Source organism: Rhinolophus sinicus, chromosome 3 (genome assembly GCF_057876585.1).
Source record: "Rhinolophus sinicus isolate RSI-liver-muscle chromosome 3, RSI-T2T, whole genome shotgun sequence".
NCBI lineage: Eukaryota > Metazoa > Chordata > Mammalia > Chiroptera > Rhinolophidae > Rhinolophus > Rhinolophus sinicus.
In genome coordinates this window covers 20,857,452-20,874,889 of record NC_142503.1, presented here as the reverse complement: position 1 = coordinate 20,874,889, position 17,438 = coordinate 20,857,452, and the positions used below count along the sequence as shown (strand labels likewise).

The window sequence follows — 17,438 nt, the reverse complement described above, 5'->3', positions numbered from 1 at the left end:
AGGTCATCTACATTTTTATTCAAGTTGATAAAAACGCTGAACAGGAGCAGCATAAATCCAATGGCAGAACTGGATGGACACCAATCCATCAGCTCCTTTACACAGGCGTTTAGGCAGTCAGCTACAAATTACCACATGTTGATACTGTCCAGTCCACATTGCTCCATCTTGCCCACAAAGATACCCCACGGGACCATCCAAACACCTTGCTGAAAAGTCCAGATATGCTGTGTCAACAGCTTTCCCATGATGTACTAGTCTATAACCTTATCCCCATTGGATAAAAACACAATGAGCTTTTCTTTGCTTGTGTCTTATACACCTACCACCAGATGGAAATCGGTTTATGACATTTTACAGCTTTATAACATTTCCTGTCTCACCATGACATCACTTTTCCCCAAGCCTAAGGCTTCAAAAGGCCACAAAGGTGTTAAGAACTTAGTTTCTAAACCTTCCTCCCACTCTACTGTATCAGGTTACCGTGATCTCCCAGGCTGTTGAAATGAAGAATGCTGGCTTGATAATGAGACTAGAATAGAAAAGCCACTATTTCAGATGAGAGGAAGGGGACCTACAAGGTGGACCCACTTTGCCCTCTCAAGCTTCTTCCCAGCAGCCCTAAAAAGCAGTTGAAGTTTTATTTCCTTGACTCTGATTTTGAAAAACAAACAAATAAAACCAGCTATGATTGTATCTGAGCTTTCTTGAATACAAGGTACTGAAATCTTGGTATTTTAAAGCTTACAAGCTATATTTTCACTTGCTTTTTTTTTTTTTTTAAAAAAAAAAGAACAATCATAAAATGAGAAAGATACAGATAAACAACAAGGCAAAGTGAAAAATGCCAGGGTATTTATGAAGGGTATAATACCTAATTATGCCAATAGTGACACACCTTCCTGTAGACAAGGCTCTTTAGAAGCTGCTAAAACATTCAACAAGAATAGTTTAAGCAATTCGTCAACATCTGTTTACTGCCTGCTGCTGGGAACACAAAAAGGTGAAAGTACGGCCAAGTGCCCTGCGACAGTTTAGAGTCTAGTCTGGGTGGGGATCAAAAAAAAAAGAAGACACTTTCAGCAAAAGGTCCACCAACCAAAGCAGCATGATGCCATGTGAATGTGCCAGGCAGCGTGTGTGCCAGACGTTCCAAGAGACTGCCAGCTGGAGGGTGGCGGAAACACTTTTCAAAGGGAATGAGACTGTCTGGGTCTTAAGGGACGGATGGGTAGGTGCGCATTCTGGGTGGAGGGTGTGGAATAAATTGTATTACCCACGTAGATGAAAGAAGTTAAGCTGGATCCAAATCCCCTCTTACTTATCAAATAGAAAGAGAAAAGCCTCATGCTCAACTGGGAAATTAACAAAACACTTGACTCTGCAATATGGGGTCTGTGCCTCCCCATCAGAGTTCAGCCAGGGTCACGCAGGAATGAATGTCCATTACAGTCACTCTAACAAGATGCTCCGATGAAAACCCTAATATGCTATCATACACAGCACAAATTTCATTAAAATCATCCACTGCAATTTAAGTTTTGAGACTAATGGATTTTCTAAGAATGCAACAACATATGCCACAAAGGTAAAATCCCAAGAAAGAAAAGCCAGTAGTGGTTTGCAACCCTGGCTCCATATGAGAACCACTTGGGGAGCGTTCAAGAAACACCAGTGTTTGGGCTGTACCTCCAACCAATTACATCACAATCCCTGAGGCATCAGCATTTAAATTAAAAATACCAGCGATTCTAATTCATTCTCATCAAATATTTTTCGAGTGCCTACTGTACGCCAAGCATTGTTCTATGTTTTGCAGATTCAAGAGTGAATCAAATAGAACCCACCCCCACCCCTCCAATAAAAAAACCCTCAGATTTTACATTATAGTGGAGAAGAGCAGACAGAAAAGCAAATTACCTCAGGAAAATATATGTTAAGAAAATTGACAATATGCTAAGGAGAAAATAGAGCTGAGATGGGGGATACCTCAAGCCGGAGTAGGTTGGCATGGGAGACTTCACGGCAGACGACATTTGAATTGAGACCTGAAGGAAGTGAGGAAGCAACTCAGCTACATGAAAGAACATGCCAGGCAGAGGAAACAGTAGGTTCAAGGGCCGGAGGCAGATGTCAGTATGGCTTGAGCCGAGAGACAGAGAATAGAGATGAAGTCAGAGAGACAAGGGCAGGGGAGGGGAGAGAACAGCAGGGCCTGGTTAGGCTATGTGACGGGGATGGCTCTACTCTGAGTGAGATGGGAAGCTACGGGGAAAGTTGGAACAGAAAAGTAACATGATCTGATTTACATTTTACTAGAATCGTTCTGGCTGCTCTGCCGAGAATAGACTATGGGGAGAAAGGGGGAGCTAGAGCAATCGAGCGATTCCTAAAATAGTCCAATTGAGAGCTGAGGGAAGCTTGGATGAGGGAAGAGGTGATGAGCAATGGTCAGATTCTGGATATATTTTGAAGAACTAACCAGAGACAAAGCATCTGGAAGGGGCAGTGGTGGGAATCAAGAACTTGGTTTTAGACTTTAAAGTCTGAGGTGGCCATTAGACATTCAGTGGGATTTGACGTGAAGTACAGGTTAGGTTCTCCTCTCCCACCCAGACATGCTGGTCTGATACTAGTTTCATTCATTTAAAAAGCATTCATGAAGAATCTACTATGATCCAGGCACTGTACTAGGGGCTTGAATTACAGCATCAAATAGGAGCTAGTCTCTGCCTAGAAGAACCTTCCAGTCTAGTGTTTCTGACCCACAGCTGACATCAACTCCAGGAGTGGCTCTGACTTCCCTCTCTGCAGTTCCCCTCCCCAGCCAAACCCACAGCACAGTGTTACATCACCCAGATTCACTCAGGCCTCGGTGTACATCTATCGGCCAATATGCCAAGGGGAGTCTTAGCCAGTTCCAGGTCTCCAACAAAATAGGGTTCAGGAGGCTCACCATGTTCCTGAAGCAATGCTTTTTCCTTTGTTCCCCCCCCCCCCCCCCCCCGCCGCACAGTTCCAAAAGATACGTAAACAATGTGATACAATTGATAATTCAAGGCAATCAGTATTTTATTTTTATTCCCCACTCACAGAATATGAAAATACATACATATATATATATACATATAAGTGTGTATATTTGTATGTGTTTGCATCTTTTCCCTAAGTGACATGTGTTAAATAAATATTAGTTGAATGAAAAAGAAAAAAAAGCTGGTTTGCAGGCAAAGAGGACAAAGTAAAATCTCTAAGGAGAACTGAGTGTAACTGATAAGACTACCTCTTTCAAATATGTGCTGAGCTTTCATAGTTTTCAATGGTTTTATGGGACGTTACCTTCTTCCTATCGGCAGGACCATCACTGTTAGCAACGTTTACATGCTGTGTCAAAATGAAGATGGAGAATAGCATGTGAGAAAGAGCTATAAAAAAGAATCAGTCCAACTATCCTAGTGCACAGGTTCCAGCATGGATTTTAACCAATGGAAATCCAGAAGCTCTTCTTGATGCAATAAATGAGAATGGTGGTGGGTAGAGATATTCCACATGAGAAGAGCACACACAATTCCACCTGGGCCCCACTGTGACTACCTACCTGCCTATTAGCAGGAACAGTGAGCAGCTCCTCTTTGGTGTATGCTAAAAATAAAGAAGACTGCCAATGAGTGACACTTTACATGCACAACCCTCCAGGTAAAGTTCTGGTTACCATAGCAAACCCCACTCATGACAGCAGAGGCAAAGAGCATGACGTATCAAATGGCCAGAGTTCTGCCTTCCTGCAGGAAAGCAGCTATACTTTCCAGATATACTAATCAGCCATTATAGTCCTTTCTGTGAATAAAAGTCCAACCTACATTTGTGGGTCCTGGCCATTCTCAATTACTATTTGCCTGAAATAGTAGTCTTTTGTCTGATGTTTACTTCTCAGGATGCTGATGTAACTCTCAAGATGGAACTTATTTTTAAATAGAGGTCCAACCACAGGGAAGGAAACAAATAGCTGCTTTCTCATTCTCCCAAGCCTGTAACCTTGGCCAAAGTGCCTTTGAACCCCACACCTGGCAAGAACCTGTATTTTGGTGTCTTCCATGACTGGCCCCAAATTGGTGACAGAGAAATGGACCGATCTTTGAGAAAGACCCAATGGAAAAGGTCTTACTATCAACCCACCTAAAAATGGGCTCCATGTTCTCATTCTAGGGTTCTATCAACTGGAAAGAGAAGTAGAGGCAGAAAAGACCAAACTACAAGAAATAATGGTGTGTAAGGAAAACCAGGAGGAAGAAGACCTCAGGGCTTCTTATGAATGCAAATAAATTCCATCTTTGCATATAAGAAGGCAACATGGTCATCTCTGTCTTTCCTTTAAGGATTCAAGAAAGAGGCTTAAACCATGAAGTCGCCAGCTGGATCAGAACAAAACTTGAGCCCAAATGCCCAAGTGGAGAAAAAAACAGAAATAAACTTCTTATTCTTAGCTTCTCAAGCTTAAGCCCCAGGGCCAACTTTACAAAGAAATAGTACATTTAGAATCTAAGTAAGTATATTTCTTCACTGTGTTTTAACAATCTGTGTCCTGGGTTTATGAGCAGGAAAATGAATTAGAAAACTCAGAGCTCTGTAGGGACTTTAGGGATTCTGGGCAGTTTCTGCTTCTCAGAGAATCTGTATGGAATAACGGTTAAGAACACACGCTTATGAGTCAGAGAGATGGGGTTCAAAAATCTTGATCCAACTCTGAAGAGATGTGCAACCTCAGGCAAGTAATTTAAACTTTTTGAGCCTACTTTTCATCATCTGAAAAACAAGGATAACTAAGATCACTGCCTGGAATGCAGTACGTGCTCAATTTCTTCAACAACTATTTACTGAATGCCTGCTGCATACTAGGCACTGGAGAAACAGTGAACAAGCCACGGTCCCTGTTTTGATGGAGCTTACATTCTAACAGGCAAGACAAATAATAAACAAAGCAAAACTTTATTTGAACCAGAAGTATTGTGATAGAGTACCTGGGGGTGGCCATTTTAGATTACATGGCGGTAGAGAAGATGGTCCATGAAGGTCTGGGAGAAGAAGCTTCCAGGCAAAGGAAGCTTTGGGACAGAGCTTGGTGTGCTCCAGAATGGAAAGAAGGACTATGTGTCTGGGCACAGAGAATGAGTGCAATGAATGGTAACAGAGGAAGTCATTGCAGAGGTCGGTTAGGGCCAAGGGACCTGGATCATATTCAAAGGGCAACAACAACAACAAAAATCCCTAGTTTTAAGCTTGGGAGTGCCATGACTTGATTTGTCTTTTAAAAAGATACCTCTAGATTCTCTGAGGAGAAAGTACGAAGAGTCAAGAGTGCTCTCTGAACACCCAGTTAGAAGACTACTGCCGCAGGGGTCCAGGGACAAGATAGTGGTGACTTCAGCTAGGGTGGCTGCCAGGGAAGAGGGGCGAAGGGGCTGAATACTGGAGGAAGGGCCAAAAGGACTTATAGATTTAGTTGCTGGGAGTAAGAAAAAGGGAAGAATGAAGGGTGGTTTCTAGGTTTTTTAAATGAGCCATTGTGTGGATGGTGGTGCCATTTATTGAGACAGGAGGAAGAGAAAGAAAGAACTAGCTTGAGGGAGAAATATCCAGGATGCCGTTTTGATCATGCTAGGTCTGAGATGCCTAATACACATATGTGGAGATGCCAAGATGTCAGTGGTGAATATGAATCTGGAACTCAGTGGAGAGATCAAAGCCAGAGGCAGAAATTTGGGAGGCAATAGCACATAGATGGTAGGTAAAGCCTTGAGGCAGAGGAGATTTCACTAGGAGGGAGAATAGCTAAAGAAGACCCAAGGTCAAGTACTGGGGCAACACGATAAAACAGTGAATATTAGTTGTTATTATTTTCAGTACATAGGAAGGAAGACTGTTATCCAGTTATTGTTATCAGCACATTTTTACCCACCTATCTACCTACACATCCTGCCATCCATTAATACCATAAACATTGAGCACATTTCTTGAGAGGGAGTAGACAGTAGTGGTCAAGACTGCAGCTCTAGAGCCAGACTGCTCTGTTTCCATCCCAGACCCACCAGCTTCCTGTAACCTTGAAAAACTGGCTTAACCACATTGCACCACCATTTCTCCATCTACAAAAGGGGAGGCAGTAGGTTGAAAGGTGGCGCCCCAAAAAGGTATGTTCACAACCTGTGAATGTGACATTATTTGGGAAAAGGGTCTTGGCAGATATAATTAAGAATCTTGAGATAAGATCATCCTAGACTATCTGGGTGGCCCTAAATCCAGTGACAAGTGTCCTTATAAAAGACACGCAAAATGGAGATGCACAGACATAAAAGAAGACACAAAAACACAGAGAAGGCAATGTGATGAAAGACAGAGACCAGAGTGGAACAGACACAAGGAATGTCCATAGTAACCAGAAGCTGGAAGAGGCAAGGTTTCTCCCCAAAAGCCCCCCAAGGAGTATGGCCCTGGCAACACCTTATTTCAGACTTCTGACCTCCAGAAGTATGAGAGAATACATTTCTGTTGCTTTAAGCCATCAAGTTTGTGGTAATTTGTTACGGAAAACGAATACAAGGGTAATAACAGCATGTGCCTCGTTGGATAATTATGAGAATTAAAGGAGTCAATATATGCAAAGTGTCTAGACCAGTGCCTGCCAAATAGGGAGCATTCAAACACTGTTAATTCTTACCTGTGTGCTGGATGGACTTTGTTTTGAACCCTGAAGAGTATGGGGGAAAGGCAGATCATTTTCAAAGACCCTCAAGATTAAAGACAGGCAGCTGAGCAGGTGAGGGACCAGAAGGTGGGGAGGATGCTCAGGTGCCAAAAATTGCTGAATGCTGCTCCCCAGCAGTCACCAATAAAGAAATTAATAAGCCTTACATCTGCTCAGGTTTTTAAAGGCGAGTAGTAGGTCCAGCGAGGGCTTAATGCAATCCTTCATGGTACCTTCCTTTCCTCTCACCATCTCACTGCTTGCTCTCTCATGAGAATCCATGCTGATGAGGACACAAGGAGCACATTTTCTGGGGACAGCTGTCTCTACTTTTAGCCTAATGATATTGGGAATAACGATGACCAGAGCGGGGCAGGGGTGGAGAGTGGGCAGTGGAAAACTGGAGGAAAGCGATGCCAATTTTGTATGCTGAGTGATTTTGTAATAATATTTGCATGGCTGCTTTAGCCTTGGAATTTAATATTGTTCACCAAGAGACCCATATAGCACAATCTAGTTTTACCCAAATCTCTATAAAATACACTTTGCCAAAGGTGGGGGGGGTGTAGAACCCAACTGAAACACAGCTGAAATCAGACATTTTATAAGTGTCCATTGGCCAACACACAAAAATGTAAAGAGTTTACTGACATCTTGCTTTACTAAACTTGGCTCCATTCTCATCTTTGTAAGTGTAAAGAGAAATGTTCAACTACGTGAAAAGACTCTGTAATTACTGTTTTGGTTCACCTACGTGTAAATATAAGTAGTGTCAGGAACCAGTCCATATTTTTCATGGGAATGAGGGGCATTACTGGGTGTTTAAATGTACATACACCAACCCAAGGAAGAATGGCTACCCTGAGACACATGTGCCTCCCTGCTCTCCAGAAAGAGAGTTGTGTGTAATATCGGAATTACAATACTACCGGAGACCCCATAGCAGGACAAGCAGGTTCCCATGAGACAGGCATCTGCGAAGTGCTGGCCTTTGGTGAAAAGGACAGAAGAACTGGTGTTTATTGTTTCCCTTAGATGTGGTAAGACCTTGTTAGGAGTGACTGCAGCCAGACGGGGCCCCAGGAGAGCAGAGCTCCCAGACACCGTCTCTCCTCCCACCACCTTCCTCTGGATGCCCAGAGGCCGCCCTGTGAGGCAGCCCAGTGCCTCCACCCTCTACCATGAGTCCACCATGATCCAAATTTACCTCTCTCCCACCCTTCTCCAAGCACAACTGCTATTCCCCCAGCGGGCAGGTCTCGGCCAGGAAGCTGACTCTGGATTTCCATAGCACTAAGTACGGCCCTTACTCAGGATAGGAATCCTATGCTGTATTGTATTAGTGTGTCTTTATTTTTAGGAAAGCATGATGGTCACTCTTTGGAGGCCAGGATAACAGGGTATGTGTGTGTGTTAACTGAGATGACGGGGTCGCAGTAGTCGAGTTAAAATCTAGAGCATGCAAAGCCAGGTGCTGGGGTGTCCAGGTGTCGATAAAAAGGAGACCACGCATGGCTCAGGTCAAATCCATTTCCACTCTTGCTAAAAACATCCAAAGCCCCAGCCTGAAGCATCAGTCATTCAGTTAAGGGCCACATATACCATGGAGGCCCTTCCCCAGGAGGCTGTTCAAAGACCACAGATCCTATCTGGAATGAACTAAATTTACTTCAACCTGAAGGGATTGAATCATGCTCCTTGCAAAACCGTAAGAGTGTGTGGATTTTTTTTATCCTCATGTGGATCGCTAGGCACTTCAGGCTGCTTCAGACAACACTTCTCCTATCTCCTTGCTATGATTTCATCTAAAACTTGTGACAACAGTGTGTGCAAAATTAGTCCTCTCTGCTGTAAAGTCAGTTCCCCGAGCCCCACTTCTCCAAAACCTCTTCATATGTCCTAGAGTGCTTTATGAGTGACAGAAACACTTTAAAACCTAAAAACAAATAATCCAAGAATAACTTAATCGGCCAGATGTTCAATGCTAGCTATCTGGTTTCATGAAGTAGTTTCATAAAGAGAGTTAATTCTTAAGTTTCTGATTTTCTGTTCACTCAATGTGTTCAAATAGGTAATGCATGCAACAAGAAGCCAGGAGCTGTCAGAACGGGGATTGTTTCCTGGCCTGACTGAGAACGTGGGGTGGAGAAGACGCCATTGACATCGGCAAGACGCCACAGCCAGGGGTAGGCCTCTTCCCGGAGCTGGAGAGACTTAAAAGACAAATGTGTCTTCTCCATACACTTAGTGCCTTAATAAGCCATCTCTCGGCTCAGCCGCCTTATCAGACCACAAAGGGCCTCTTCAACTATTGAATTTTCAAACTGTAAATGCTCCCAGTGTTTTCTTGCACACATTTGTAGATAGAATGCAGAGCTCTTTAGATCACAGGCAATTCAAGTCTGAATCAGCCGACCTACCTGGCTTCAAATCCTGCTTCTCCCCAGAACTGCAAAACCCATGGGAAATATATACTTCCCAATTCCATCTTTTTTTCACGTCTAGAATATGGCTATTATAAGATCAAGAATTTAAATATTTTAAATGCCGTGACAGGATCTATCATTTTATATGCAACTTATGCCTAAACCCAAAGGACAACATAATCTAGACGTAGACCACCCCGTCGGAAAATAAATCAAGAATAATTTGAGAACATATTTTTATACCTCTTTTGTTAAAAAACAAAACAAAAAAACAAAACATTCTGTACATTTTCCCCCAAAATCATTTAATTTGGCCCACATCTATTGAGTGCTTAGTAAGCTAAGTGCTCCTTTTGCTCCTGTCTTCACTAATAATTAAGAATATTTATTTAATTTCCCTAAGTTTAATCACAGACCCGTTAATAAAACCAATGGGATACACAGATTTTTAATTCTTCCTCATCCACCTGCATCTTGTATAATCGCCATAAAAAGACAACAGTTCCCCAGATCAAGCAACTGTAGATTGCGCTTTTAGTTCCAGTTGTACTGGAATGAGTCAAGTTCTATGCTTTTCTGGACCTCAGCTTCTTCAAGTGCAGGAATTAGCAAATGTGACTGCATCACCCGCCTCCAGAGCACAGCGGAGAGGGGAAACTAGGCAGGATCTCTTAGCTTTGAGCCCTGACAACTTGACCTTTGAATAAGAGACAGAAGTGAAATGCAGATGTATCCACTGAAACAAGCCAACAGATAAAAAGGCAGACATCCTGAAAGATTCCTTAAAGGGGAACAGGGAGGTGAGGCTGCTCTGAGCAGTCCAGAGCTCTTCATCTAAAGCTGAAAGAAAGCTTCAGCCGTGTCCACTAAAAAGTCCTGCCTCTGGGCTCTCACTGACTTTGGCAAGAGGCGTATTCATTTCTCAGCACACTATGAGAAGCACTCACTATGTACCAGACACTGTCATGAAGGAGTTTGCATACACACCTCAGCATCTCCTTTTTATTCCTCCTATGGACAACTCTGTGAGGTAACTGTTATACCAATTTTGTATATGAGGAAACTGAGGCTCCAAAATTTTGAATGATCTGGACAATAAGAAGTTTTTTGCATGGCTAGGATTGCAGCCCAAGTCTCTGCCCCTAATTCTGGAATCCTTCCTTTCCCTCCTGGCTGCCTCAGCGGGATCCAAGTGCCAGGTTCACCTCCCCAGGCTGGCAGCAGCACTTCCACCTTCCCCACAAAATCCCCAGACTCATGCAGTGCCCTCTGAATCTCAGTGGGCACCCCTCCTGTTTACCAAGCCCCATTCTTCCCTGCGTTGCAGGCTCCCTACAGCGCCTCACCCAACCTCTGCTTTCCTCCTATCTTCCAGCAAAGGCAGATGCCAGCTTTTCTTCTCCTGCACCTGCTGTGGCCTCTTCCCTCCCAAATTCTCCTTATCTTGTCTCTCCCACCTTTCCCACTTCTCTTTTGTTGACCACACATGCCTGGGAGGGGGATTTGAGGAACTCTCCTGAATAAACCTTCTTCCAACGCTCCCATCTCCTCCAACTGCTCTCTGATTATTTTAACTGGCACGCTTCTGGATCCAGTGTCTACACCCCCCACTTGCACTGTCTTGGCACCACTCTCTCCTTCATCCCTTGTAACCTGGCTTCCATGACCATCCTTTGCAGACACTGCTCTCAGTCTCTGTCAGTGGCATTTTCCCATCATCCTCCTGGGAGGCTGGCCCTTCTCGGAAATGACAGCCAGCACCTGTTCACCTGCCTCCCCACCTAGCATTCTCCTTAGTCCTGTGGATACACTTGAGGGCAGGAAACACTTGAAGAGGTTAAAATCTCTCAAGTCTCCACATCTGCCCTATTAAAGAGATTCAGCCTCTTTGAGTTTGGCCCTGACCTTTTGTTGATTTGTCTTCTTTGGAATGCTTCCCCATGTGGTTGGTGTAGTAAGAGGAACCTGGGGCCACCTCCCAACAGAGACACCCCCTTCCCACCATGGGCTGAGTCACTGAGGCCCACATGATCCAGGCCAAGGGAGCACCCACAGCTCTGTGTTATCTTGTCCAGCCCACCAGGCCTGGAACTTCTAAGTCAGGGTTGGGACAACACCCTACAGTACAATGAGCCAGGAAGGTGGTGTGAGTGTGTGTGAGGGTGTGTGTGTGTGTATTGGGGGACACAGCAGGAAAGAAGTTTGAGGAGGCACAAAGGATTTGGAATTTATCCCACAGGAGGTCCCTGGGGACCACTGATAGGTTTTACAAGGAGAAGCAGTCCTTAGACCTTGATGACTGATTAGATGTGATTACATGTGAGAGGAGTGAGAAGTCTGAGAGGGTTTCTCTAGGTTTCTGGTTTACTGAATGTTAAAGCTCCAAACTCCCTATTTCAGTTAACTGTGTCTTCACACTCCTAACCTGCAGGTGGTCTTTGTTTCTTCTTCACTACAAATCCAAACAGTGCCCATACTTCAAGTCTATTCTTTTCTTCCTAGCCGACTGCCACCCACCAGCTCAGACCTCCATCCTCCAGTTTATTACAATAACCTTCTCAGTAGGCTCCTCAACTCTCATCTCTCCCAAATCCCAATTCTTTCTGCAAGAGATTAGATTAATCTCCCTAAAGCACATAGCTGATCATGACAGTCCCTTGCTCAAAAATTTCAAATAGTTCCCTGCCATCTGCAGAACTAAGTTCCTCCAAGTCCTTAGCTCAGCCTCTTCTCCCATCACCCACCCAAGGGCCACATCCCACCTTAGGATCACCTTGCAGCACGCACCTGTCCTACCTAGGTTCTCCTCCACAAGCCTTTCATATCCCCTCACTCCAAAATGATTCTTTCTCCCCCTACTCCTAAAATATGTTATTGGGACTATCTTCAGTTGCTTTATTCACTCATTCATCCTTCATTCCTTTGATTATCTGTTCATTCCTTCATCCACTGAATACAGGGCGCTTATTAGGCACACAGGCACTGGTTTTGATCGGAGCTCTCAGTATACTTACCTCACTTCTCCTAATAGATTGAAACTCTGACAGCAAGCAGGGAGCCTCCAGTATCTATGTGTGTCCCCAGGAACCTCTAAGCTCCTGTGCACAGCAAACTACAGGTACTCCAAAAATAAATTGGTTGAAATGAATAAAGAAATTATCATAAGTTTCCTTAAATAGTAAACTGCCTTAAGTGCATGCAAACTCAATTTCAATGATACAGATTTAAAGTATAATTCAATATTTTTCCTGGAGCATATTAACTATGACAAGGCAGGTGCATCCGACACACTTTACAAGGTTCTGATTCTCCCTCTTCCAGCACCCTTACTTACTACCTCTTCCCCTTACTCCTACATCTCCCCCTCTCCCTCCACCGTACACACACTCACATCACCATGTTATTATGGGTGGAGCAGCAGTTCTTGGCCCATTCTAATGGAAGAAGGAATTGATGAAGCTAGAACAACCACCTACAGCTAAAAGTGTGTTCTGAGACATTCTACGTGTTCTGCCCCCACACTCCCGTACCTGTACCAACTTGACTCCCCACCCGAAATCATAGACCAGAAAAGCTGGCCCTGTAGAAACACCAGGGCCCTAGAGCCCAAGTCCAAGGCAGACTGAGTGTGGGAAACCCCACTGAGGAAGGACCAGAGGCACTGGAGGTCCAGGGGGCTCTTTGTAAAGGGAGATCCAGAGTATCACTTTCGCAGCCATTCAGTGACCACCTGCAGCAGCGTCATCATTATCCCTCAAGGCACCCTACCTCTGTGGGAGGCGAGAGGTCAGCCAGCTGCAAGACACAGATGCCAGTCCTTCCTGCCCCCAACACCCCACCTCCAGTCCCAGCGCAGCTCTGCAGTTCTGGAATGCCCTCGTGCCTGCCATTCCAGCCTCTGCGACCAGTCCCTGCCAGACCTTGTCCTCTTCACACTCCAGTGTCCCCTTATCAAGGTCTCTGCACAGATCAGGACTGCTGCTGAGGACAGACTTCTGGAAAACTCCAGCCACAGGCCCTGGACCTTCCCCTTACTTAATGCAGCATTGTGAGAAGACAAGCAGCCCAAACACCTAAAATGTCAATGCTACCGGGGAGGGAGAGAGGAGAGGGGAGGGAGAGCCGGGCAGGGAGGGGCGGGGAGGGGCGGGGAGGGGAGGGGAGGGGAGGGGAGGGGAGGGGAGGGGAGAGGAGAGGAGAGAAAGCGAGCCACGTTTTAGGAGGAACTCCACTTAAGAGGGAGAGCAAGATTTCCCCATCGGTACGTTCTCCATCTCCCTGGCAGATGCCAGTAGCCGCCCCCAAAGATGCCCTTGCGCTTTTCGAGCCCCCTCCACTCCCTTGCCCGGCACGTCTCTTCTCCAGGCAGGGGAGGGCGAGGGATGAGGAAGCGCGGGAGATGGATCCCAAGGCAGTACCTGAAGACGGCGCACCTGAGTGCCTCCGCCCTGGAGAAGACAAGGCGATGGCCCAGGGATGAGGACCCGGGGCCAGGGGCTCCTGGCCCTGTCCTAAGTGTGCCCTGCAGTGCGTCTCGGTTTGTGCCGGTGTCTCGGACCGGCTCTGCCCGGCCCTCGTCCCGCGGCCGCGTCCTCCCCGGCCCCGGCAGGATACGAGGGGAGTTTGCGCCGCGAAACGTGGGACACAGCTTCGGCACCCCCAATCACCGTGTTGTCGCGGCTGGGATTCCCGCACCCGGATTTGTCAGTAAACTTTCCCCGGCGCACGCGGTCTCGGAGGTACCACCCCACCCCCATCCGAATCCCCACATCCTGGCTGCAGCCGACGATCGTTTCACCTGCACGCGGCTGGTCCGAGGCTCCTGCTGCTTCATGCGCGTTCGGACCCAGGCGCCGCCCGGCGAGACCCCGCGCCGCTGCTGCTGCCGCCGGTGCGGCCGCCGCGCCTGCTCGGAGCTGCAGCGCAGTGATGCTCCCACAGCCGCAGGAGGCGCAATCCCTGGCGCCCGAGCCCGGCGAGCCCCCGCAGTCGCCACCACACCGCGTCTCCCTGCCCGGGGCCGGGACGCACCGGCGCTGGGAGCCCGCTCCTGGATCGGCTCTCCCAGCTGTGCTGTGCTGAGGATCCACGGAGCCTCCAGGATGGGCGGGGATTCCCTCCCACTGGTAGATTCGAGGGGCGGGAACTCCCTTCCTGGAGTGACAGGGACAGGGGGCGGGGATTCCCCTGCAGGAATGACAAGGTGGGCGGGGATTCCCCCCCAGAACAAGGCACACCGCGGGCAGAGCGTCCCTTGGGGTAAACCCCAAGTCCTAGTGAGCTGGCTTCATAAACCTGAGTACCTTGGGAGGAAAGGATCCAATGAAATGGCAGTTCAGAATTTCCAGATGGCGGAGCTTTGGGCGCCATCTAGGTGGAGGAGAGCGAGCTAGGGGACTTGAAGTTGCCTTTGCAATAGCACTTTACAAAGCATGGAGAAAAATGTAAATTGCTTTATAAAAGAATGGGGCGGAGGTCAAAGGAGATGGGGGAAGGTCTAACCATCCACTCTAAGCCACTCTTGGCCTCTGGTCCTTGAGATACCAAAGTATATTTAACACTGGTATGAGAATTTCGGGGTTCCCTCTTGGCACCCCAGAGCTGCTTAATCCCCCGGTTAAGCCCCTGGGAGAAATCTTCAGAGACCAAGTTTCCTGGCCCTAGGGTGGTGGTTTTGGTCCTTGTGAGAACTAGCCAAGAACCTCTGCTGGGTGGATTGTGATAACTAATGCCAATCGCCCTTGGCCTTGTTCCAGGTCAGTGAAGGAACAGAAACCTCAGGCTTTTCGGGTCCTTCATTCCCGTGGATTTTCAGGAAGGCCTTCAAATATTTTTGTTCTTTTTTTTGGTCATCCTTGTCATTCTGCCTACCACAGGGAGAGGATGATAAGAACATAATAGGGAGACTGCACAGCTCTGCAAATTAAGCTCTCTTAAGAGGAAAAAGCTGGTCTTTTTCAAGTGCTAGCAGATAAGAGTAAAAACATATGAAAAATTACAAAACCTGGGATAATGAATAGTTGAATAATGCTTTTGACATTTTCTGCAGAGCAATAATTGGAAATCTTTGCTTTGGGGGGATGGGGTGGGGCAAGGATCTGCTGCAGCTTTGCCCAGCAAGGCAATAGCTCTGATCTCTTTCTTGGAAGAGCAGAGAGGCATAAATCACCTGCACAGACTCTGCAGAGCCGACCCACAGCATCGGAGGCCATGCTGGTCCCAAGGCATTTCGAGATGGTATTTTCAGCAGAGGTCGGGGTGGGAAAGTACATGAATTCAGCTGTCCTTCAGCTTTTATAATTACCAGGCCCATGGGATCAGTGTATGCACCAAGCATGTATTGCAAGCCGTGCAAGCTCAGGCACCCAGAGCTTCTCTTCCTATATGTAAATACCTACCATGCAGGACTGATGTAAGGATGAGCAGTAGCATAGTTACTCAGCACAGCACTCAGGAGGTACTCAATGAAATGGCACTTATTACCTAAAAAGGTATCACTGGGACACCACAAAAAATCCTTCTAGAATCAAACAGGACTGATGGTTTCTGTTTTTTCACAGTCCCAGTCCCATCCTCCACTGCTCTCCCAAACACATGAGCCATGAAGAGGCAGTGCAGGTCTCCTCAGCCTCTGTACCCAGCACCTACCTCCTTCTGCACACACTGAAAGTTTGCTGAATAAATGGATATGTAAATAAAACGATCACTCAAACCATAAAGCACTGCTATTTCTTACCCAACTCATCCTCAACCCTCTATTCCAGTGATGTACTCCTCCCCTATAAATTCTGTTCCCTCTGCCAGAAGGGCATGCTTACCCTCCTGTGTCTGCTGAAATTCCAGAGTTCAACGTCATCTTTTCTGGGAAGATTGCTCTGATCACGGGCACCAACATCAGCTATCTTCTTTCCCATTAATTGTTACAACAGTAGCACTCTCCACAAGTTGCTAACCCTTGTCAGGTTGTATCAGGTTGTAGGCATCAGTGCTCCCGCTCACACATTTCCAGCTTGTGAGTTCCTGGAGGTAATAGAACCTAGATATTATCTGTGTTCCCAAAACTTAACGTGGTAACCCATTAGCCACTCAATAAATATTTGCTGAATTAAAATGAATTGTTAAATATATAGATATATATGATATGTTATATATGTATAAATATTATATATATGTATATATGTGTGTGTATATATATACATATATATACACATATATGTGTGTGTATATATATATATATATATATATATATATATATATATATATATATATACACACATACCGGGGGTGCCAAAATCATGTATACAAGTGGACACTTTGGTCAACGTTGCTCAAACAGTAGTTTGCCATAATCAGAAGTGTCTGGACACTGATGGTAACCACTCTGAGCACCTCTTGTGATTGCAGAAGGCAAACGTGACTTGTATTCAGCTTTTGTTATTGGCATATATTGAGTATTACAATTTTAACAGTTTTTTCCTTTCTTAAAATGTGTATACATGTTTTTGGCACCCTCTGTATATTATTTTCTCTTCTGTCTCCTTTGGACATGGCTCTGCTTAAAGTACTTCTAATTTCAATCACTTCTCATCTGATATTTTCCAGATAGTTTTTGGCAAGTTCTAGCCTGCTAATAATAGCTCACCTCTCAAGGGGTCAATCAAATGTATGGAAATTTTGTTTTGCCCTTGCAGTCTTGCCAATTTGGAAAGCTCACAACTAAGGGCATTCATTTTCCAGTGTTTGAAGATCAAAATGTAAATTCTTTCTGCCCCCTTGTTAAATATTTAGTCACAGATTAGTACTTTTATCCAAGTTGCCATTTTAATTTATTGCTCATAAATACATGATATGGACAAAGATATTGGATATAGAAAATTTAAGGCTTAGGGACAATAGAAGATTAAAATAATGAACTAAGAAAAAAACGCATTATCCTGGGTGACACTATGTCAGTGATGGATAAATGAATGCAGCATACTTATTATGTGAGTCCTGGACTCACGCACTGCTGTTTACCTGTGAGCTTTCCCCATCTATGAAGAAGAATCTACCAACAAGGCAGCTGGAACTAAATTGGAAGTTTCATGGCCAACTCAAATGAAATCTTAAAGACTGCTTTCCATCTTTTCTGTTCAGCTGCTCTTTCAAGTATGTTGAGTGTGGGGGTCGGGTGTGTGGAGGAGATGCTTTAGTCAACAACTGGCTCAATTCCCTTTCTCCTCCCAGGCTCTGGGCCTTCATTTAATCTCCAAAACAGATGCTGGCTTCCT

The 17,438-nt window shown here is 45.6% G+C and overlaps 1 protein-coding gene across 2 annotated transcripts in view; it reads right to left on the bottom strand.

The window, feature by feature from the left end:
• Positions 1–14,274, bottom strand: part of PDZD2 (PDZ domain containing 2) — a 330,846-nt gene extending 316,572 nt beyond the window's left edge. For both annotated transcript variants that reach the window (XM_019737273.3, XM_019737274.3), the window contains exon 1: positions 13,967–14,274. The gene's annotated coding sequence lies outside the window, so the exon portion shown is untranslated. The remainder of the gene's footprint in view (positions 1–13,966) is intronic.
• Between the last annotated feature and the right edge of the window lie 3,164 nt (positions 14,275–17,438).